The following is a 24,524-nucleotide window of genomic DNA, read 5'->3' as shown; positions in this document are numbered from 1 at the left end:
TTACAAGAGTCCTTCCTTGTCGCTCTAAGCATGTGTTTACGTGATCATACAACACTGGTGGACTTAAGCGGTGTACATAGAAGGCGTAATCAGGCAAGACTTGACTAAGGGCTTATCTACACCAAGCAGGATATTCCACTATGGAAGTGGTATGAAAGCGGTATTGAAGTGCACTGACAACTGTTGGGGCCCATTCACAAATACCATATACCGCTTTCATACCGGTATATCCCGCTTGGTGTGGCTCCTGCCTTTTATATACTGCTTCCATACTGCTTTAATAGTGGAATATCCTGCTTGGTGTAGATGAGCCCTTAAACTCGAAAGAACCTTTTCTCAGGTAGTTAAGAGATAAACCAACAAGCAGCTCCAGAATTCATCTTGGGGGCAATTTTCAGTCACTTTACTGCCATGACATTGGATGAAGAAGCAGTTATAATTTGCTGGAAACTGCAGTACTTTTATTTTTCAATTTTCTCTCTTAACTGGAAGGCTCTGATTAAAAGAGAATTGATGCACTTTTCAAAGCAGTTACTGATACGACAACTTCAGTGTGTGATTCTCAAGAACCCAGAGGCTAATATAGTTGAACCAACTTCTACTCAGGTCTAGCTCTGGGTAACACACTGGAACAGGAGTAAGTAATCATCTTTCATATTGGCACCTAACTCAGGGTAACTGCTACCAATTTATCATACATCCACACCCTGGTTATCACATACCTAGATTACAACAGGTGGAAGATACCTTGTTAACACAAACAGAAGCTGAATTAACATGACATTTAGGCACACCTTTCTTATTTAACACTAGGCTATTCCAAACACACTGACCCGATTCCCGTATAACAACAAGAATTAATAGCCTATGATTGCCCCATTTATAGTTTGTTAGCATGACGTCCAAACCCAGACGCTCTGGATTGTTTTGGGGTTAAACAATCCAGAGTAAACCCATGCTCTGTTGTTGGATGTACTCACTTGCTCCTCTTCACCTCCACCAATTTGTGGGTTAAATAACCCATGAATTGGTGTTACGTGTGAACCCAGTCAATGTGTCTATTCTCCAAAGAACATGGATCTTAGAGCCAATCTTACATGGTTCTAAGCCAGAACTGAGAAATAATCCCAGGAAAAGCAGGTAATCATTAAAAAAAGGATTACTGAGAGAAAAACATAACAAGGTATCAAATGAAGTCCACGAGAAAACAAAGCAAAACAAAACATGTTAAAAAGCCTTTTGGCGAGTTAAAGATGCACCATTCTTCACATCTTATGAAATGGACTCAAGTCTAGTCCACGAAAGCTTATGACACAATAAATCCCGATCATGCAGACCCATCTATATGTGTATAAATCTGTCCATGCCTTCAAATGTACAGATGTAGATTGACAGGGGGTGGGGACTTCCAAATGCAATCCGTCTCCTGACCCCCAACTTTTGTATAATCTACCTTGTAGAGTTAATGTGTCTTAGTGCTGTCTTCCCCAACCTGGAGCCCTCCAGATGTTTTAGACCAACTCCCATCAACTCCAACTAACATGGCCAATAATCAGGAATGCTGGACGGCACCAGGTTGGGGAATGTTAGGTTAGAGTTCCAGACTAGGACTGGGGAGAGCCAAGTTCAAATCTCCACTCAGACATGACACTCACTTCAGCCAGTCTCTACTTCTCAGCTTAACCTAACCTACCTCCTAGGCTTGTTATGACAAAATGTTACGATGTTATGCTCAAATATGATAAAATAGGGGAGAATTTTCTATGCTGTCCTGAGCTCCTTGGAGAAAAGGGTGGGCTATAAATGTAAGAATTAATTTTTAAAAAGAAGAAGCAGAGGATAAAAATGTCACTGCGGGGGTGTGAATAAGGCTATGTTACTCAGCTACAAAAAAACACGCACTCCCCTTTCTCAGGCTCTGGTCTAAGCAGGTGTCATTGAACTTAAGTTCAGGTATGAGTCATGACGTCAGGAGTCAGGTAGCTCTTGGGCCTTTTGGCTAACACACACGAACTCGAACAGAGGCTTATGTCTGACTCATTTTAAAGAAGGAAGAGGGCAGCCATCCAGTTGGAGCTGATTAACACTTAGGAAGAAATGTCTGGAGACGGTTTCTGCTAACATCAATTTGTGTCGAGGCCTTATAATACACACTGGGAGAACAAAGGTGCCCAGGCTGTCAGGCTTTCTTTTCAAGCTAGCAAGTTAAGAAATACATATATATAAGTGTGTCTACCCCTTGGCCAACGTTAACGAACATTAATACAGAGAACAGCCTCTCTCTCTCTCTCTCTCTCTGCCACAGAAACCGCTATGAACATAGGCCTAGCCTGACTGAGTTTGCAGTCCTAATATACGCTGAGTAAACATTCTTATTTACCAGTGAAGATATGTATGTTGGGGAGAGGGGGCTGGGGGGTGAAGAAATTAAGATTCCCTTCCCCCTCCCCTTAAACCCCACATCCACACGGAACTGGCTCCACGGATTGCCCAGCTGAAGCAAACAGGAGAAGTTGTGGTGAGTCTCCCTAGACTCACCAGCTAGAGAAAACAGGAGTGTGGGATTCCTGGTGGTACCTCGTTCTTCCCTCCTTGCTACAATTCTTTCAACAATAAAAGGGATTGATGGAAGTGGGGATACGTGCCCTCAAAGTTCAAATCCTCCTGCAACAAGGACACAGCCAGAGCGGAAGCAAGATGCAAGGACTCATGCTTGCTTATTCATTTATTATTTCATTTATATCACACTTTTATTTCCTCTTGGAAAGAACCCAAGAGAGCTTACATGGTCCTCCTCCTCCTCCTCCCCATTTTATCCTCACAGCAACCCTGTGAGGTAGGTTAGTCTGAGAGTCAGTGCAGACCCAAAGTCACTTCGACAGCTTCACGACTAGAATCTGGGTCTCCCTACTCCCAGTCCAGCACTCTACCCGCTATGCTACAGTGGTTCTCAATGGTTACCTTCAGGCATCTGAACTTGCAGCCCCAACTAACCAAGTCTTAGGGAGTGGGATGCAGCTCAAGGGTTAGCTCAGGGGTAGAGCACATGGTTTGCACACAGAAGGGCACAGAATCAATCCCTGGCATCTCCAGGCAGGGCTGGGAAAACATCTTAAGAGCACAAGAACAGCCATGCTGGATCAGATCAATAGCCCATCTAGTCCAGCATTCTGTTCACAGTGGTCAACCAGATGCCCATGGCAAACCTAAAAGCAGGACATGAGTACAAAGGAACCTTCTGCCCATGTTCCCCAGCAACTGGTATAGATAGGCTTACTGCCTTTTGATACTAGAAATACTGCCTGAAACCCTGGAGAACTGCTGTCAGCCTGTGTCGACAATACTGGGTTAGATGGATCAAATGGTCTGACCAGTATAAGGTAGTTGCCTATGTTCCTGGGTGCTTCCTTCTGCTGCCAGGGGTATTATATGGCAGGATGGGAACAGAGCATACACACAACTCTTTGTTTCCAGAAGTTTTGGGGGAGGAAGAGGGGAAGGGAGACTGTCCTGATTCTCTCTACACTATTTTATGAAAGAACAGGCAATTTCTACCATTTATGGAGACCCTCTCCTTTCCTTCCCTCTAGTTCAGAACAGTGGATGCCCGCATGTGACCATACAAATATATGGAGCGATATTGAAAAACACATTTTAAAGAGAAACTTTGCAGCACAAAACAAGCTGCCTTGCCATTCTACCGTAGTAAGAGAGCTCTAGGATAAATCAAAAGTTTTGTATGACTAGCACAGCAACAGAAACTAGCTCATAATTGTTGCTTCTTACAGTATATGATTTTTAAATACTGTTTGTTAGAGTTAAGAGAAACAGATCTGCTTTTTAGATTGAATAGCACAGGAGTCTGGTTCTCTTTTTTCCTATGTATTTGGGTACATTTATATTTGACATTTTTGGAATATGTATATAATTGTAGATAATATTTATCACACCCCTTCATTCCATACTCAAATTCATGACTGCAGATTAAAACCCACACTTTTATCTATAATCTTGCATCAAGAAGAATGGGCAAAATGCTATTTTTACCACTCTTGAACTACCAAGTTTGTGAACAAACTAGTACGGCTACTGAAGAGTAACTAGTCTGCATCAAGTCATCGTTAATAAATACTCATGTCAGAAGTTCAACGATGACAATAAGTCCCTGCACCAATACGCTGAGAGTCTTTTTACCCCCTCTCTTGCTGCCAGTTAATGCAATCAGTTTCAAGTATATCCCGGCTTCTTTGCCCATCAATTATTTCAGCAGTATAAGAGCCTGGCTTTTTAAAGACAAAAACAAACCTGTACTAGTTCAACAAGCAGCATCAAATCACCTCAAACCTCACATTGGAGTTTAAGCAGCTTTGCCCCAACTAATTTTATCATTTTTTTAATCTCTCACACATTTTTTCTACCTCTGCCCTACATTTAAAAAAAATGTTCTGTTGCTCTGTAGACGTTCCAGTGTTTTGTGGGCACAGAAGGGAATATCTCACAACAGTTAAGTGTGTCACTGACTGACTGACTCAGAGGTGGAGACTTTTTCATCCCACTGTCTTCTATTTCCTAGAAAATTTGGTTATTTCATATGGGCTGAGAGCAACACGCTTGGCCTTTCACCACCCACACTCCTTGGCTTTCTCATCAACCAAATGCATATATGCGGCAGAACCTTATAAGCTGGGGGAAATACAACAAAAATTGAACAAACTGCAGCAGAACTGGTATGCAAGTATCCAGGCATGACAGAGAACCATCCAAATGTGCAGGCAGGCAAATGGTACAGCCCTCCCAGGACTGCAGAGCCTCTTGAACGCACATGGTGGATTGCTTGTTTGGAAGCAGTTCTTTGTCAAAGTCTTTGCACACATGGAAAACTAGCATGTTGAAACCCGGGGCGGATTCACTGCCCCACAGATATCGGAGCCACCAACCTCTACTGTTGACTCCGCTGACTGCAGCAGCATTCCAGGGTTCCAGCCAGGAATCTTCCCAGCCCTACCAGAAGACCTGGAAGCTTCTGCATGCAAAACATGTGCCTTATTGCTGAGCAAAACCCTCTATTCCAAAGAAAAACCCACTCATCAAATTGGTTTGGAGACAATACAGTCCCAAGTCAATAAATGTGTATTTGAAAAGGCAGCTCTTAGGGCCCAAATGCTTAAGGGTGCAAAGTTGTTTCTCTCATGTCTGCAGACATCCCAGCTATCACCTTGAGCAAGAATAGCCGGATAAACACTTCAAACTTCTATCATACGCAATATATATTGATGACTCACCTTTTTGTGCCTCTGGGCAGCTGACCTAGATTGTTTCCTTAGACTGAATGTCATCACAACTCTTAACATCTATCAATGAACTTTCCCACCCCAGCACCACGTTCCTTAAAACAATAGCCAACAGAACCAATGGGATCTTGCACATGGCTACATGAAAACAATTTCAAGACAACCTCCATAAGCCACCAAAGAAGAAGAAAAATAATCAGTCTACAAACTGGCCTCCTTCAATGCAAACGTATTCTCCCAGAGGTCAGTTCAGGCACAGCACCAAATCATGGTTGGTGCTACATTAACAAGCCCTGTACGAACACACTCTTTCCTCCCCTTCATGTTCTGTCATTTCACACACACACACACACACACACTTTTGATTTAACAGCAAACTAGTTTACCATTACACCCCAAGTAGGCAAACTATGGTTGATATGTAATTAAAGGACTGGAACTCACTACTGCAAGATCAGGCAATGGCCAGTAACTTAGATAGCTAGAAAAGGGGATCTGAAAAAATCATGGAGGATAGGTCTATCAATGGTTGAGGATAGGTCTATCGATGGGCCTGTTCAGATGATACGCTAATCCATGGTTAGGTCATTACTCTTTTGCAGCAAGCGGTTACTGGGAGGGTTTAAACCATGGTTATGCAGCCACAATGGTTAGGAACGGTTCACATGACACACTAAGTCATGGTTCACATGACACGCTGGGCCATAATGTTTAGCTCAAAATGCTTAACCATCATGGTTTAGCGTGTTGTCCGAACAGGGCCTCTGAATCCCAGTTGCTGGGAAGCAACAGTGAGAGAGTACTATTGCCAACATGCCCTGTTTGTGGGCTTCCCAGAGACATCTGATTGGCCACTATAGGAAACAGGATATTGGGATTTGATGGACTTTTGATCCAAACCAACAGGGCTCTTCTTAGTCTTTGCACAAAGCACTGTTTGAATTGGATTTTCTATATTGGCTTGTGCAAAGCATGGTTTGTCCAATTCTGAAGGGAAGGAGGAAACCAGAGTATGCGAAGAGAGATTGTGAACATGGGCCTCTTTTCAAGCAGTGCTAAACTATGTTTTGGCATTATGTCTGAGCCAACCCTGTATGAGGTCTAAGCCACATAAATAGTGACTAACCTATAAAACAGACCCTGTCAAGGTGTGCTAAGCTACTTAGCACTGCCAGAGTTCTGAGTTGGTAAATGTTGGCTTCCTTTTTGACCTACACAGAAATAGGGATCTTGATTCCAGGATTGGGCAACTCATAGCCTTTCAGCTGTTCTTGGATTGTAAGACCCATCAGACCCAGCCAGATAGCCAAAGGTGAGAGCTGCAGTCCAACAACATCTGGAGGGTCACAAGTTGTCCATTCCTGATCTATACGAACAGAAGGCCCAGCCCACCTGGGATAAGGGTTATGATGCTACCTGTACTCCAGCATCTCTCAATATTTGTTAAACTTTGAAAATCCTCTCTGAACTCACAAACCAACCAGCTGCAACAACACATAATGTTGAACAACTGCATAACGCTTTCAAGTGTTCGAAGTGCTTCTCGTGCATTATTGACCTGCAGTCCTTACAACAACCCTATGTAAGGTAAGCCAGTATTGGTAGACATATTACAGATGGGGGACGGGGAGGGGTTGAGGCAGAGAGAGAGAAAAACTAGTCTTAAAGTCACCCAGTAGTTCACAGCAGAGGCACACATTTCCAGGAAAGGGGAGGTACTTAAGGTAGTTCACAGGGAATATATTGGGGGATTTCTGCATCTTGGCTTCCACGGAACTGATGGTTGGGAGTTGGTGTAGTGGCTAAAAGGCTGAGCTGCAAATCAGGAAGTCCGATTCAACCTGGGGACTTTCTGATTCGCAGCAGTGTCTTAGCCACTATGCTACACCAGCTCTCAATCATCAGTTCCATGGAAGCGAAGGTGAAGAAATCCCCCAATATAGTTTTCCCTACCAACTATCTCTCGTTCCTCTCCTTTCCTGGAAATGTGTGCATCACCCCATCCTAAAGCTGACCTGCACATTCCCCCGCCCTTGCAGTGGTGGTGGAGTAACAGACAAGGCGAGAACAATCCTAGGCTATACTGCAGGTGTGGATAACCTGTAGCCCTCCAGATATTTTGACTCCAAGTCCCACGCCCCAGTCAGCGTGATGGGAGTTGACATCCAACAAGCCCCCGAGATTCCCAAACCTGACTAGACTCCGTTAACGGCAACTACCACAATGACTAACGTAATGAACAGGGTGGCCTGACCATAAATACACATTGTCAGCTTTCTGGCTTGTGTTTAGGACAGATTTGATTTAGGATTAGACTACCATTGAAAGGGTTGGAGGCATGGTCAGCTCATCCTCAGTATTTTTAACAGATATATTTCCAACATATGTGCTTTTCTGGGAGAAGCACACTCTCTTTTGCAAGGGCATTTTCCCTAGCTCTCCTTTTCAAGTCCTGCTGGAGCCACTTTCCTCTTACAACCCATGCTGGTTCTATTTGTTTGTTTAGCTTTGTTTTAACTCTGCCAGGTCAGCCTCTGATGCCAGGCATGTATTTGAGCGATCATCTATTCTACGCCCTACCAGGCAGCCACTTGCTTCGCAAAGGTCTGTTTGCTTTCAGGGCCCTGAGCGACAGGCATCCTGGTTGGGAATGAACAAACTGAACTGGTTTGCTAGGTAACGCGGTTAATAACAAGGGATGCTTCATCACCCAGTAATACAATACTGGGCAGGGCCAAAGCAAGGTGCTCCAGAAAAATGTTGCAACTTTTTGGTTTTTCTTCTTCTGTTCACTACCTCCCCTCAATCCATTTGCCCCCCAATTCAAAACCAGCAGCATGTCTACCGCTCCAGCTGCACAAATGTCAGTAAGTTACTTACGCAAAGCACCTGACCTTCATCAAGAGGCACCCATCCAAAAAGCCTGCCCGGCGTTATATAAAAGGAGTGGGCGGATGACTTGGTACTTAACCTAGTTACCTAGTGAACTCTTTTCAGGACAAATGCAACAGGCACCTTCCTCAGGGTAACAGGTAGGATGGCAACACACTAACTGTGGGATGTGCAGAAGAAAGACAACCTTAATTATGCCCTGGCTGGGAAGCCGAAAAGTACAGCATGGAGTGTAGAGAAACTTTCTCAGGAACAGGTTAATCCCAAACATATCTTAATATTTAATCCGAGATGCGCTGTGGCTCAAAGCAATTACGAAACTATATTTGTATCTCAAACTTTCTCTAAGGAGCTCAGTGTCGTGTTTCTTAAAAAACCTTCTACCTTCTTAGGAGACAAAAAACGAGGTCTGCTAAGTAATCCACAAAGCTTTATTTAGACAATAAATATCTCTTCCCACTAGGCAAAACTATGCAAACTAAGGGAGACAATTGTTGTTTCAAGGAGAATGGTTCCCAAAAGGCATTAACTTCAGAGAGGTTAGTTCTGATGTGGCTTCAGACACGATGTGAGCCCAGCTGACTTTCTCTCGCCTTCCTTCCACTCCATGCGTTTTAGGCTGCGCCACACCCTAGGATCAGCTAGCCTGTTGGTGGCCTCTCCTTCAGAAGAATGTTGGCTTCCCACTGCCTCTGTATGATTTGCCCTTGAGAAGATAAGCTCTGGAGAGAGTTCACCCCCAGCTGGAGGAGAAACCGTGAGAGCTTTCTCCCCCGCTGGTACAGGCTGGCCTGCGTCTGGGGCTGACTCCTCTACTTCAGAGTCTGATTCTGATTGATTATCTGAAACAACTTCTTCCAAAATAGGGGGAGCAGGGCTAGACATGACACTCAGGGGAGAAATCCCTTGCCGATCTACTGCAAATTACCCAGAGATCTATTGGAAGGTCCCTATCTACCTTCTGCCCAGCCCGGATATAAACAAGGCATGATGATCCGAATGCAGAAACTTTGGTAACCTGCATTCAGAGTCGCAGGTCTTCTATTGCTATGGTTTCATCTTCAGACCCTTGGGCAGCCTTCCCCAACCTGATGTCCTCCAAATGTTTTGGACTACAACCTCCATAATCAATTACCATTGGCCATGTTGGCCAGGGATGTTGGGAGCTGTGGTCTAAAACGTCTGGAGGGCACCTAGTTGGGGAAGGCTGCAATAGGGCAATCAAGCCTAGCATTGTCTATGACAACAGGAAACACCTCTCCATGTCTCAGTTAGAGATCTTTCACAACCCTGCTCCTGCTGGAAATGCCTGGGACTGAACCTGAGACCTTTTACACATAAAGCAGACATTTCCACGTGGCTTTCTGAACAATTATAGCTGCATTTGCTCACAACAACTCAGAATTTTGGAGAATCCTGGATCATCACTCATGAGCTGCTTGCACCAGTTTGCTCCTGCTTGGCTCCTCCTGCCAGCAGGAGTGGCTAAACCAGGAGTAGGCAACATGGTGCCTGCAGGCACCAGAACATCTTCCTTGGAGCCAACCAAGACAACTTACTCCACATTTTTTTAAAAAAAAAACATATTTGTATATGTTCTTACAAGCAGCTGGGACTGCTACAAAGTGAAGTGGGAGCCTTTCGCTGCTGCCATCTTAATTTCTCCTGAATGCCTTAATTTCCCCTGAATTTATTCTTTGTGACTAGCCATGCCCACCCATGGTAGCTATTTATGATCGTGGTCAGGAGAGTTTCTCAAATTTCCAAATGTGCCCATAGACCCCAAAGGTTGCCTATCCTGGACTAAACTAACCAGGACTTCAAAGCTCAGTGTAGTTCAAACAGGGATCCTGGCTTGTTTTCCCCCTAACAAGCCACAATTGCAAACTAGGGCTTGTCGTTTGTTTATGATTCCTGGCTTGTTAGGGGAGTGAGAAGCCCTGGTTCAAACACACTAAGGTTTTAATTCCTGGCTATTTTAGCTACACCCAATGGGTTGTGTGCATCAGCACATAGCTCATGAGTGATAAGCTGGGATTCTCCAGAATCCTGGTTTACCACTGTGTGTGAATGTGACTACTATTATAGGAGTTCCAACTGCAGTGCCTGCCTTCTGGTTACACTCACATCCAGTAGTTTAATAGAACAACAATTATGCCATCAAATTTGGGGCTGCAAATTTCCATTGAAACCAAAAGGATGTACGAGGTGCGCATAATTTTATCTGGAGTTCCACATCCCTCCAGCAAAGAGCTTGATAGGAGAATGGTAACATACTTAAGTTTCAATCCTATGCATGTTTAGACAGTGGGGGGAAGTAATGCTGGTTGGCGGGTGGGGTGGAAGTTGTAGGACTTTTAAACTTACATAAGATTGCACCCTTCTGGCATAGGGGCAAAACCTTGCTTTTTTCAGACACTCTTCTTTGAGGGGGGGGCTGTTTCCCTCTTTATATTTGTGTGTGTCGTATTTGGAGGATGTGTAGGTATTTAACATCCTTGTAAGGGGAATAAAGGGGAACTGAAAATGAACGGCCTTACTCTTAGATTTCTGGTTAGCTTAAAAAAAAAAGCGCTTCTCCCCAGAATAACTGGAATCAAAGCTGATTCTCAGGAGACGTGAAGGAGAAATTACAGAAACATGTGTGCCTTCCGAAAGGCTTCTGCACAGAGGTGGTCACGACAGGGGAGGAAATGGTTGCACATCCCACAGCAGAGGTGCTCAGAATATTGATGCGGGAGAGTATGGGTCCCACAGCGCAATCCTGTGCATGTTTACTCATAAATATGTCCCACTAGGTTCAAGGAATATATGCCCTGATAAGGGGGTTTAGGATTGAAATGGCCCATTTAGGGGCTAGCGCCTAAAATTGTAAAACATGCCCCACAATGTTTATTTCTGCTGTTCAGGCCTCTCCATATACATCCAGGGAATATGTAAAGTTAAATGCAAATTGTAGCAATAAAGCAGCCTTATCCAACCTGGCCTTCCAGATGTGTCGGACTAAGACAGCCACTGTCACTGCCCCCCATCCCAGCCAGTATGGGCAATAAAGAAGCAGTTAGAGCCACTGAAATTGTTCCTAGATGTTATATTATACTCAGGATCACTCCTTTTCCCCCCAGACCAGTTAAATCTGTAATAATTACCACCTAGTGCATCTGTCATCCCACTCTCTAATACCACAAATGATCAGACCACACCTAAAAAAGGCTATGTTGAAAGAGTGAAAGGTGTATTTGTGGGGGAAGTAATCCTTTCCCCGCTATTTAAAAACACACACCCTGAATTAAGGTGGCCAGACTCTTCCGGGGCAGGATTGCAGATGGGGTGGCCAAGTTTTCAGCCAACCCCGGTAGCCGTACCTTTAGTAGTGGTCTGATCTGCTGCAATTGGCAGCTGGGTTGTTTTTCCGCTCCATGTCTGAGAGCGCTTCCAATAAAACATCAGTGTGTCAATTAAAAATCACAGTTGCAGGGACATTTTTTAAAAAGCAGCAATTGCAGCAACTCACAGTCTGTTCCAGTCACCCACACTTTCCCACCTGTGAATAAGTGTGGTGGGTGGGTAAAATGACATGGGATGGGGGGTAGGGGACAAGGCAGCTGCATTCTCTCTCCATGCCTTGAAGATAGATTTATTTCTTTACAAAGAGCCTTGTGGCACCTGAAAGACCAACCAACCTATTCACATTTATTAGAACAAATTGGTTACTCTTTAAGGTGCCACCAGACTCTTTTTTATTTTTTGCTGTAACAGACTAACACGGCTACCCCTCTGGAATTTACTTATTTATTGCCACTGAATTCTCATACTAACCCTGCGAGGTGGGCCAGGCTGAAAAGAGCAAGTGGCCAAAGGTCATGCAATGAGAATCGTGGCTGAATTTCACTGGTTTGCCAGTGAAATGGCGCTTGGCCATATTCAATGGTAGAGCACATGCTTAGCCTGCAGAAGGTCCCACGTTTAATCCCCAGCAACTCCAGGTAGGATTAGGAAAGAATCCTGCCTGAAACAATGGAAACCCACTGCAGCCAATCAGTGTTGACAATACTGGGCTAGATGGACCAATGGTGTGGCTCAGTATAAGACAGTTTCCTATGGGATTTGATTCCAGGTCTCCACAGTCCTAGTCTGACACATCACCAACTTTCACCACACAGGCACCTTTTAAATATATATAATTTAAAAATATTTTAGGCTGCCTTTAATGGTACAATCTTCTCAAAGCAGCTAACATGTTAAAAACCCAACAAAATTCAAAGATAAAAAAAAATCCTGCTGGTTTAAGACCAGAGTTAAGACTATCTCATGTTGGCTCAAGCTCCACAAAGCCAGGTCACTGGAAGCCAAGTCTGATGCCTTAACAGGCATGCCCCGTGATCAGTAACGATGTCATACAATGACACAAATTGCGCTTGCTTACAGCTTGCCACATTTACTGGTCTTTCAGGCCCAAATGCAAACGGGGACGATGGTGTGTATGGGACCAGCAAATATGCCCTGGTCCTGCATTGCTTTACGAAGCATTTGAGCCTTATTGTATAGTAGTTAGAGGAATGGTCAACTCCTGTGAGTTGACCTACACCTATTTCAACCTTGTATAAAAGCACAATTTGTGACATTGCACAACAATTTGTGACATTGCACAACATCATCACTGATCACAGGACACATCAGCCTTAACTTCCAACTTTCTGGCTTTGTGGAGCTTAAGCCATCATGAGAGCGCCTTAACGCTGGACTCAAACCAGAATGTTTTTTGATCATAGAATCTATCAAGTCAGTGAGAATGATGCCCTCAGCCCTCATTTGACAGCTACCCCTCCCCAACTTTCAGAATGCTGACAGAGACACTGGAATTCCTCTCAGAGTATTGTTCAGGCAACGTTCTGGCTTCAGAGTGAAACTGAGCATGCCCAACCTAACTTTGCCAGCAGTTGCTGCCATAGGCTTTTCATGGGGCAGAAAAACCTTAACTTCTGAACCACTCATCAGAACTTCACCAAACCAATGAAAGGCACATCTCCTTGGCAAACCTGAGTAAAGCATATCAATAGTTCTCACCAAAATCTGAAAGAAATATATGACATCCTGAGCCACAGGTTGGAGTAAACAGTAGAAATGTGTCAGTTTTCGCACTATTTAACTAGCTGTACGTGTGACAATGTTTAACAGATCGCTTTAATGTTTTGCATAACTGTAGATCTCACTGGGTAGATCACAAATGCCAAGTTTCATGTTATTAGTAAACAGATATCATTTTTATAAGCAGTAGAACTGTGAAGCTTATAACAGTAGAACCTTTTTGCAGGGGGACAGGACTCATCTTAACTAAAGGGGCCATCACATGTCTCTTTAATAACAAAACAACATCAATAAAATGAATAGACACCAATAAATAATAAACATCAAACTCAGAGAACAGTAAACTAATTGCAACCAAGAACCCATCAAGATTAAACGCAACTTTGAAAGAAAAACAAAAACCAAAAACCGGTGGATCTTCAGAGCTTTCCTAAAGACCTGCAAAGTTGGGGAACCCCAGATGGCAACTCATTCTGGAGAGCTATAAATTTAAGGTACAGGCTCATTTTCTACTGGGAGTGTAAAATGTTTATTATGTTGAGTAGGGTGACCATATGAAAAGGAGGACAGGGCTCCTGTATCTTTAACAGTTGTATTGAAAAGGGAATTTCATCAACTGTCATTTGTATATATGGAGAACCTAGAAAAATTTCCTCTTCATCACAACAGTTAAAGCTGCAGGTGCCCTGCCCTCTTTTAAATCTGGGCACTCTAGTATAGCTCCTGCAGCTTTAACTGGTGTGATGAAGAGGAAATTTCACCAGGTTCTCCATATATACAAATGACACCTGCTGAAATTCCCTTTTCTATGCAACTGTTAAAGATACAGGAGCCCTGTCCTCCTTTTCATATGGTCACCCTAATGTTGAGAGACCTGTATATACAGGTACTATTGGCAAGGAAAAGAAAGAAAAGCAGCCAGGAGAAACTGCTATATTTGTTATCTGACCAGGACAGATATAACACATTCAGAACTGCAAAGTTTATTATACTTGCCTTGAAAGTGCATCCCAAAGTAATTGGAACAGTTCTAGGCATAAAGTAGAGTAAGGGAGAAAGAGTAGAGTCTCTTGAAAGGGACAGAAGTCCTCCCAAATAGGTTTCAGGATCACAGTTTTCTTACCAATCAAGAAGTTTCAGGTGACACCTGCGATGGTGGAATTGACCACACTTAAAAGCCAAGCTTTGATTTTATCAGAATAATTTTGAAAACTCTAGACATTCTACATCATTGATTCTCAAATATCAACAGCTGCTTTGAGCATAGTAGGCCGATTTTCAGGATTTTAAGTTTCTCCATTGGGACAACTTTGGTTGAAAGATGCTTTTCTTTTTTACAAAAAGAATCCATCACAAACAAAAGAAAATACCTAATCACTGCAGAGAATCTGTGCACCAGAACAGATCCATATGTCGTACACCCTTGGACTAAGGTAATGGCACACATCCTTCTGGGGCTGCCAACTTTTTTTACTAGCTGCTGTTCACGGGCCTTTTCAGAAGCTTGATCCGCAAATTTTGCTTATGTTGCAGAAAACATCCCTTGCTGATTTCTGAAGGCCCATTTGCCATTACAGTGACAGAAAACAGGCTATTTTTTTCTGGTCAACTGACAATCCTATATGCTGTTTCTCTGCCTTATCCTAGTCCAGTATGATGCAAACGAAGAGAGCAAAGCCTATGCCCACCAGGCAGTGTCCAGGGTGGGGTGCAGGAATAGGAAAGATTGGATTCCTGGCTCTGAGCTTGTAGCCAGGAAACCAGGCTCTCCCATCCATCCCCCTCACAGCCGGCATGCAGAGAACTGTGCCGGCTACCTCTCTGCACTCTGAAATTGGAGCGCTGAGATGGGGGGAAAGGGGACGAGGATGGGAGGAGCCCAGAGCGGCTGCCTTGCACCGCTTCCTACGGCTGCCCCACCCTCTGAGGTGCCGCTGCTAGACTGGCAAAATAACCCATCTAGCAGAAACGCACGGGGGTTGGGGCACGGAGCCTCTGCTTTCCTCCTGCCCTGGATTCTCAGACCCTCCGAGTTCGGAAGCTACCAACTATCAGGATAGGATCGCGCCCAGAGTCATTATTTCAAAGACTCCGAACAAGAGCAAAGCCAGATATGCACATCTGTTAAGTCAGGGTCAGAATCTCAGGTGCCAATTAGGTGCCAATCTGGGCCCTTTTGGGGTGCCAAATGGGGCCCTCTAGAGTTCCCCAGAGGGCCCCTCCTTCCCCACCCAACCACTGATGGTTTTCTGGCTTTGGTATGGGTTTCCCCTCCATTCTAAATAGCTGCAATGCCTCTCCTAAGACTTACTTACTGGCAGCAAGAGCTTTAAACTAAAACATGCTAGTATTTTCGCCATCCCCTCTTGCTCTCAGCCCTGCCCACCCCTGGAATGTGCCCCCCCTCCAAGAGCTTCTCCACAATGAAATCTGGCCTTCAGGCTGCAAGAGATCCAACACCCCCTGATCTAAGTGTTGTGCTACATGCTCAGCAAACTTCAGTCCTCAGATGAGCAAGGGAAGGGTTGGATGCTTCCTATTCTCTATATTCCTAGTCTGCAAAACCAGCATTTCAGAAAGAAGGCTAGCCTCCTACTGAGGAGTGGGAACACACACACTCAAATATCTGATCTCCCCACTGTAGTGGTATAGTCCGACAAACAGATGCATCATGCAAGCCTGCTGATTGTTTAGCTTGGCTCTAAGCCCCGCACAACTTTGAGAGATGACACTTTGTTCCAGAGGGCTGAATACCAACCATCCCCAAGAGGCAATTCCACTGAGTTTTAACCAAATCAACAGTCTCCTGTGCGCTGCAAATTAATCTCTACAGTTACTACAATCATGACTCTTTTTGTTCCATGGCTCTCCCTCGTCTGTCTCGCCTAGGCTCTGTCTGAGCAACCTAACCGATGCTACCTACCCCAAGCACATCACTAGGTAGTAAGCGTCATTGAAGAGAATGATTTCCGAGTAAACCTGCTTAAAATCGTCCTCCGAGTTAAGGACTACAGGAACAGAAGAACTATCGAGTAAATTCCTTGTGCCATAAATATTTATTCTTCTTAAAGCATTTTTACACTGCTTTTATAGGCCAACCTCACAAAGTGGTTTCCATAAAACAACTTTCTCGAACTTGAGCCCCCCCTCCCCAACCCCAGGCCAACAACTACAAGAATAGCTGGCTGAGGGATTCTGGGAGTTGTAGGCCAACACATCCGGAGGGTATCAATTTGAGGAAGGCTGCCATAACATAACTTTGATAACTAAACCTATTGTTTTCTTTCTTTTTAATATTTCTTCCAGCTATAGTTAAGATTATTGTCCGTTTGTTGGGTTTGGAGAAAATGGTGTGTTTTAGCAGAGGCTTCCGTCTGAGCTCCTCCAGAGGAGAAGGGAGGGAAGCGTGCAACTCCAAGGCTTGCTCGGGCTCATTCCCATCAAGATAAACTATGGTTTACCATGTTGTTCAAACCAGCTCAGTCTCTCTAAAAGCCATAAGGAAGCTAATGCTCCAGCCAATTTCTTGGTTAAGGCTTAGCTATCTATAATTTAATCAATGGGGCTGCTCCTGAAAACAGTAAATCTAATCAGGTAGATCTATTTTATTTTGGCTCTCTGCTAAAGTATCTGTGCCAATGCCTGAAGAACATTTTAACCAACCATTTAACTCCAAGAGAGCATCATATCACCAGCTCTTAGAGAACTCTTACATTCCTAAGAGTAGGAAGAGAAAAACTAGCAAGACTGCAGATTATTTCATATACTCCACCGCAGCTACCTATGCATGAGGTTACCATTTTTTTCAGTTCTTGATCTTCAACATTTATACTATTATTACGGCAAATATATAAATAAAATTAACCATAAACAATAATTAAGTCTATGTAAGTGATAAACATACAAGTAACACTTACAGTATATGATCTCTTATAGCTTTTCTGACTCACTAAATTAAAATTCATTAAGTCAGAGCTGCAAAAATCCCAGACAAACCATGTGAACCTTTATTTATTTATTTTGGTTCTGCACAGGAATGGCTCCTAAAGCTCCTCAGCTCCCAAATAAAAAGCTTACAGATGTTTCATTAATTACATCAGTGGTGAGCAGATTTCAGACTTATAAGAACATCAGAAGTGCCATGCTGGATCAGACCAAGGGTCCATCTACTCCAGCACTTTGTTCTACCAGCTGTCGACCACAGACCCACAAACAGGACACGGATGCAACAGGACCTTCCTGCCCATGTTCCCCAGCAATGGATAGGTGTATAAGTTGTTGTTTTTAATAGAAGTCCAATTCCCTGAGCACATCCTGAGCTTAGGAATTTGTTTTCAGTACCAGAGCTGAATTCAGCTCATAGTCCTTTCATATCAAAGTCTACTGCTAGTTACCCTCAAGATTTCTTCAATTCAACAGCCTAATTTAGGAGGGAAAAGGTCACTTTGTGATCACTACTATTAAATTATTGGGAGTTGGAAAACCTTGCCAATTTACTGCAAATCAGCAGTATATCCCAATCTGCCTTCTGACCACTCCTGAATTAGGTGATTGGTAATATCCACAACTGAATACAATGTATAATGCCCAGATATTGACAGATATAGGGTTGAGACTAGATTTAGGCATGCTTAATCAATGCCTAAATCAATGGGGCAAATTAGTAATGACTACTTTAAGTCCAATGGGTCTATTCTAGAATTTACTAAGTCTGGATCCAACCCAGTTTGGGGAGAACAGATGACATGCATTCTAAAGCAAGGGTGGGCAACCCCAGTCTTAAGTTAGGTCTTGGCCACCCCTACTGAATTTAGTGAAAGCAACAGCAAAGCAATTGGAGGTTTGCAGATGAATTTCCATGGCAAAAGACTGGATTGTTTTGCTGCTGCTTCCAGTCATAGACCCACAGTCCCCAGGGGCTTGAAACTCAAATTGACCCCCAGAGCCCTTGAAATTGCCCACCGTCCCACCCCAGCTCTAAAGCATCTGCATTAGCAATTTGTTTCTAGGTGCTTTTCAAAGGCTGGCACAGATCGTTACAGCCCTGTATGCACGTGCTCCAAGCATCTCAAGGAGAGCCTTCTCCTATATAACCCTTGACCCACTCCCCACAAAGTACCTTAACAACTTGCAATGGTATTTTACCTCTAGAGGTAAGGTAGTCATTATTATTAATACATTTTTATCCTCATCACAACAACCCCGTAACGTAGGTTAGACTGAGAATTTATGATTGGCCCAAGACCAACCAGCAAGTTTCATAACTGAAGAGGGACTGAACACAGGTCTATCCGATCCTACTTAAACTGTCTAATCCAGTTTTCCCCTTACCTGGTACTCTCTAGATGTGTTGGACTGCAACTCCCATCATTCCTAGCCAGCATGGTCATTGGCCTTAGTTTCCCTTTGTAGACAGGTGAAAATATGTTTATTCCACCAGGAATTTAGGGATTAATGCAGATTCACACTGTTTTGTGTAGTTTTAAATATTTGTTTGCATTAAAGTAGTTTTCTTGCTTTAAATTTGTAATGCTACTTTTTACTTGTTTTTACTTGTTATAAACCACCATTATTATTATTTTTGTTGAAAGGCAACCCAAAGATATTCTAAACAAACAAGCTGGCATTATACTTCCTCGATATCAACCCCTATAGAAGAATAATAGACACGAACAGTGCCTCCGTGAATCACCACTGGTACGTTAATAGTGGTACACTTAACCAGTGCATATCAACAGCATAGAACTTCCTGGATTTACACTTCTGAAAGCATCTAAAGGAAAAATTAAAACAAGAATAATTTCCACCTGTACAATTTCTTTACTGCTAAAGATTAGTTGATCACGTATATGAAGCCTAGCACTGAAATTATTTGAGTTATTGTAACCTTGGTGCTCCAGAAACAAGTATGTGGGGGAATTTAGTTGTGGATACAGGCAGAGAATCCAATGGTAACCTCATTCATCCAAATCCAAGAAACTAAAGCTACATTTGCAAGTCATTATAGGACTAACAAATGCCAGATTTAATCCTGCAGCAATTCTGTAAATCAACTAATTTACTTTTAGGTGCCCACGACAGTTCCTAAGAATGTAAGTATTCCTACCAGAGCATAACTCTGGTTTTGAACTGCTCTGCTTTTCTCCTCAGCTCCACAAAATGCCAATAATCCTTACAGATTTTTATCTTGCTGGCACTGTAGCCATGAAAGAGGGTTGCTATAGACATTAATTTCTTTGCAGGAAACAACAGAACTAAAACTTGATCCTTACCACCAGGTAACCCATGCCACTCCTGTAGATACAACTGGCCGTGGTTCCAAATGCCTTTGGCCCACATTTCATATATAATTAGAATCACAGAGCTGGGGGGATCTTGGGGATCATCAATGCAGGCTCAGTGCTACAGGTTGCACCCACAGGTTCCATCCTCTGCTGAAATGCCTCCAGCGAAGGAGAACCCATGGCCTCCAGAGGCAATGCTGCTGAACAGCTCCCACTTAGGACGTTTCTTCGAATGTTTAGTCGATATCTGCTTCCCTGCCATTTTCACCCGTTGGCTAGGGGAGCCCCCAGTCACGGATGTCTATCACTCACTGTGGAACATCAAGCAGTTTACTCGCATGTGTGAAGCTGCTGCCATAGATTAAACACCACCGGAGCGTCATCTCACAAATAATACTTTTCAATGAAAGGAGTTCACACTTGCAGCTGCACGTCATGGAGCGACAAGAAACAAGAGATGGCAGCAACATTGATTGAAACCATTGTGCCAGGTCTCTCTGGTTGTCCCTGAACCAAATATAAAGCTAAGATCCAGTGTGCGAGGACTGCACACAGACAATAACTCTTCCTCAAGAGTTAAGATCATAAGAAGAGCCCTGCTGGATCAGACCAAGGGTCCATCTAGTCCAGCACTCTGTTCACACAGTGGCCGACCAGGGACCAACAAAGCAAGACATGGTGCAACAACACCCTCCCACCCATGTTCCCCAACAACTGGTGCACACAGGCTTACTGCCTCAGATGCTGGAGTTGCAAGCTAGCACAGTGAGAAAGTAACTAAAGGTGCAATCCTATGCGTATTTAGGCAGAAAGAAAGTTGAAGGACTTTTTTCTGTCTAAACATGCATAGGATTAAGCCCTAAGGGAAAAGCATGTTGATCACTTGGGCTCAGCCCCTCCCCAAATTCATCCACAGGCAAGTGACTAAATGATAGCAACGCCTACCATAATCCTACACATGCGGCAATGTGGTAAGAGAAAACAATACACCCAAAGAAGGGACGAGAACCTGTGACAGGCAAGACGAGCTCTGCAGGACCAACCAAACCAGCCAAACCTCTGCTGAGTGTTCCCTGCTCTGTGAGGTCGCTCTTCGTTTAAACTTTCATGAAGTCCTTCTATATTTATAGACTCAAGCCACTTACTGGGACTGCGTGCTCTCCCTCCATCCAAGGCTACTCAGCCGGAGAAGGAAAGGGGTGTTATCACATCACATTGGCAAAAGGCCCTGCTCTGTGTCCTACTGCTGTTTGCGTTGAGACTGATGGGCAAACAAGGCAAGGTCTTTTTGGCAGCGGCACCCAGATTGGGAGAATCTTCTGTCTCGGTTTTGCCTTACGCTCCAAGGAAGGGCCATAGTTGTGGCATAGCACCTACTATGCAAGCAGAAGGTCCCAGATTCAATCTCTGGCATCTCCAGATAGGGCTGGGCCCGTCTGAAACTGTGGGGAGCTGTACTCCATGTAGATCAATCTTCCCCAACTTGGTGCCCTCCAGATGTGTTTGACTACATCTCCCATAATTCCCAGACGGCATAGCCAATGGTCAGGTATTATGGGAACCAGAGTCCCAAACATACGGAGGGCATCAGGTTGCCTACCACTGCAATACTGAGTTAGATAGACCAAAGGTTCCTCTAGTGTAGACCAAAGCACACGTCTTCAGATGTGTGTTTGACCTGGGTGGATATTACGCACGGAGTTCTCCTCTCTTGACTTGGTACTGCTACAGTTTTAGGTTGTTCTTGTTCCATTAATTTTGTTTTATGTATTTAAGTATTATTTGGGGTGGGGGGAAATCAAATCTTCACAAACCCCAAACATGATTATTATTTCAATCATCAGCTATTTTGGGGATTTCACTGGCAGCTATTACATATTTTAATAAATAAAAGAAAGAAGGGTAAAACGACCCCTCATGTTTGGATAATTTGTGAGGACAACTGCCTGGATATTCCTGTCTATAAACCACATGTTTATCCAACAAATCTCAATTTCAAATAACCCTGAGAAACTCTGGCCCAGAGAGACCAGCAGCAAGGACAAGGTGAGTTGAGCAACTGGCAACAGAAAGAGATGGTCTCGCCACTCACCCCGCCTCTGCATTCAGCCACCCAGACCAATAAAATAAATAAAAAATACAACAACACAACAGAGGTGGCAGAAGACAGTTGGCATTAGCTGTAGGCAGCAGACCACAAACGCTGCACGAAACAGGAGAAAGGTGCAATCCCACCCTTGTGTTGAAATCAAAAGCAGAAGGACTCTCTTGTGCTGTTTGTTTAACAGGGTATTTAAATACCACCCAGCTCGTGAGAATATCAGAACAGAACAGGTCCATAGATTTCTCTCAGGCACTGCTCCGGCTGCATCTTCCCATAACTCTGCCCTGCCTGCACTCAGGCAGCCAGAGTGCTGAAGATATGAGGAATCCAAAAGGGGGGGAGGCATGTGAAAGTTTTGGGCTTGAACGCCCCCTCCCCACCCGAGCATTTCACCCACCACCACCACCACCTTCGACTGAAATCTTGCATCTTGAGTCTTCCAAAGCTAAGATCATCCATCTTCTTGAGAACTAAAAGTGACCTGATGAACCTCCTTTCATAATACCTGACATTCTCAGCCCATCCTTCAGAGTGGGGTTTTTCAGACATAAACTTCCCAACCTGGCACTCTCTGGGTATCTTGGACTACAACTCCCACCATGCCCCAGCCATGCTGCTTGGAGATGATGGGAGTTGTAGTCAACACATCTGGCCTACATTAAGTTGGAGAAGGATGAATTATAGGATGGTTTTCTACAGCTCATGGACTGGGGGTGGCCACCCCTTTGGCATTTCGATTCTCTCCACATCAGTGAAAACAAACAACCTGGGGAAGATTAATTCTTCCCAAGTCACAATTAAGCATTTCTCCTTGAGAAAAGGAAAGAATATACACCCCACAGCACAGGCTATCTCATTCTCATGCCCAAAGAATGCCATCTCTCCCTGGAAGAATACCCTCCCCAGTGCACACACATGGGCCAACAGCTGGGCAGCAGGTGCTCTTTGCAACCCCCCCCCCAGGTGCCCACATCTCTCAGGGCAAGCGCCTCTTGGTGCCCACATCTCCCCACAGTATCGGTTTCTGTTGCTATAGAGATTCACTTCCCACCACCACTTGGGCATACCTCTCCCCCCGCCCCTCCCCAGAAGACCAAGCCAGTGGCCATAATTTTTTTTTTTTTTTTTTAAAGATGACACATTTTCAGAAGAAACAATAAAACATGGCAGCCTAGTTGGGGTGGGTGAGTGCCCCCGGAAACTGGGCAGATCTCTCTCGCGCGCGCGCTCCAGTCCCTGCACCCACCAAACCCTCCCAGTCGACAGAAATGGACAACACCAACACACACACACACGAGAGAAAGAGAGAGAGAGAGAGAGAGAGAAAGCCAGGAGTACCCAGCAAAGCTGGCGCTGCAAAACACCGTTGGAGATCATTTGCTCAGAGATAGCAAGAAGGGTTACGAATACACACACACACACTTCCCCACCTCCTTTTCCTGCCCCTCCGGGAACACATCCACCCTCCCCATCTCCCTCCAGCCGCAACCAGAGACAACAGATCCACCTTGCCCTGCCTTCTCCCCCCACCCCCTCCCCACAAATCCTTCGCCCACCACCAACCTGCGAAGCGCCGCCAAAGAAGGTGCCTGCGCGGCAGCCAGAGCGGAGCCACGTTAGAAGCGGGGGGGAGAGAAATGGCTCCTCTTGCCTCTCGGGGAGTCGGTGCCGCTCTTCCCGGCGTGGAGGAGGAGGACGAGGAGCAGGAGGGCTCCGATGAGCCGCTCTCCCTTCTTCTTGCCTTCTTCGTCTTCTTTTTTTAGAGATCTTTCTGTCCTTGCTCCATCGTGGCCGCTTGGCTGGGTGCGGAGGGAGGAAAAGGAGGAGGAGGGGGCTTAATGGGCGACGATTGGGTGCAAGTAACAAAGCCCCCCGTGCAGGCGGCTGGCTGGCTGGCTGGCTGCTACTATTGCTGCTGCTGCTGCTGCTGCTGCTGCTGCTGCTGCTGCTGCTGCCGCCGCTGAAACCACAAACCTACGAGCGCCTCGCAGCTCCCCACCTCCATTCTGCTTTCACCTCGCAGCTCCAATTGCACAATAGAGCCCCGGCAGCCTCATCAATATTCATTGCCCGCCCGCCCGCCCTCCCTCCTCCTCCTCCTCCCCCCCTTCCGACACAGACTAAAGCAATAGAGCTCCTATCTCCGGCTCGAGAGGAAGAAGAGGCGGCGGGAGGTAGCAGAGAAAGGAGCGCTTGCATTGCGCGCGCACGCACGCAGAGTGCTGTATATGGGGGAGGGAGGGGGAGGAAGAGATTCCCGGGGATCTGCCTCTGTCATTGGGCTGGCTTGCCCGAGCCGATCTTCCCGGGGTGGGGAGGAAAAGGGAGAGATTGAGACAGAGGGGTCAGACAAAGGCGGGAGGCTGGCGAGGGATGCGCCCTCCTGTGCCTCCATCTTCAGCCCCACGGGCGCTGCAATCCTAGAAAATGCATCCCTTTTCCTTAAGCTTCTCATGGAACCAGCAGGATTAAGTTTCGAAGTCAAAACAAAACAAGAATGCCTAACCCCCAAATCCCTGTTGGGATTGCAACAGCTGGGCATTTATTTCTGTTGTTGTTGTTCCGTTGCGCAGTGACACCCTAAGGATGGACAGCACCTTCCTCAACCCGGCGCCTTCCAGATGGAGAGAGACTACAGCTCCCATCATCCCCAGACGGGGATGATGGGAGCTGCAGTCCCTCCCCATCTGGAAGGCGCCGGGTTGGGGGCGGCTGGTTAAAGCAAGTGTGGAGGGAGGGTCGTTCCTCCCTTCGCAGGTAGATAACGTAGGTAGGTAGGTCTGGGCCACGCACGCTGCCTGCCTGCCTGGGGCGAGGTTTCGTCACAACGAGCGGGGCAGGCCGCCGTCGCCGCCTCCGGCTCTT

The 24,524-nt window shown here is 45.1% G+C and overlaps 1 protein-coding gene across 1 annotated transcript in view; it reads right to left on the bottom strand.

Moving 5' to 3' along the window:
* ZMIZ2 (zinc finger MIZ-type containing 2) overlaps positions 1–23,697 on the bottom strand; it is a 118,262-nt gene extending 94,565 nt beyond the window's left edge. Inside the window, exon 1 of the mRNA XM_063139569.1 lies at positions 23,223–23,697. The gene's annotated coding sequence lies outside the window, so the exon portion shown is untranslated. The remainder of the gene's footprint in view (positions 1–23,222) is intronic.
* Between the last annotated feature and the right edge of the window lie 827 nt (positions 23,698–24,524).

The sequence above is a fragment of the Elgaria multicarinata genome, chromosome 12, assembly GCF_023053635.1.
Source record: "Elgaria multicarinata webbii isolate HBS135686 ecotype San Diego chromosome 12, rElgMul1.1.pri, whole genome shotgun sequence".
NCBI classification, from domain to species: Eukaryota; Metazoa; Chordata; class Lepidosauria; order Squamata; family Anguidae; genus Elgaria; species Elgaria multicarinata.
Note: the sequence above shows the minus strand (reverse complement) of the source record. Positions and strands in the feature narration are given on the sequence as shown.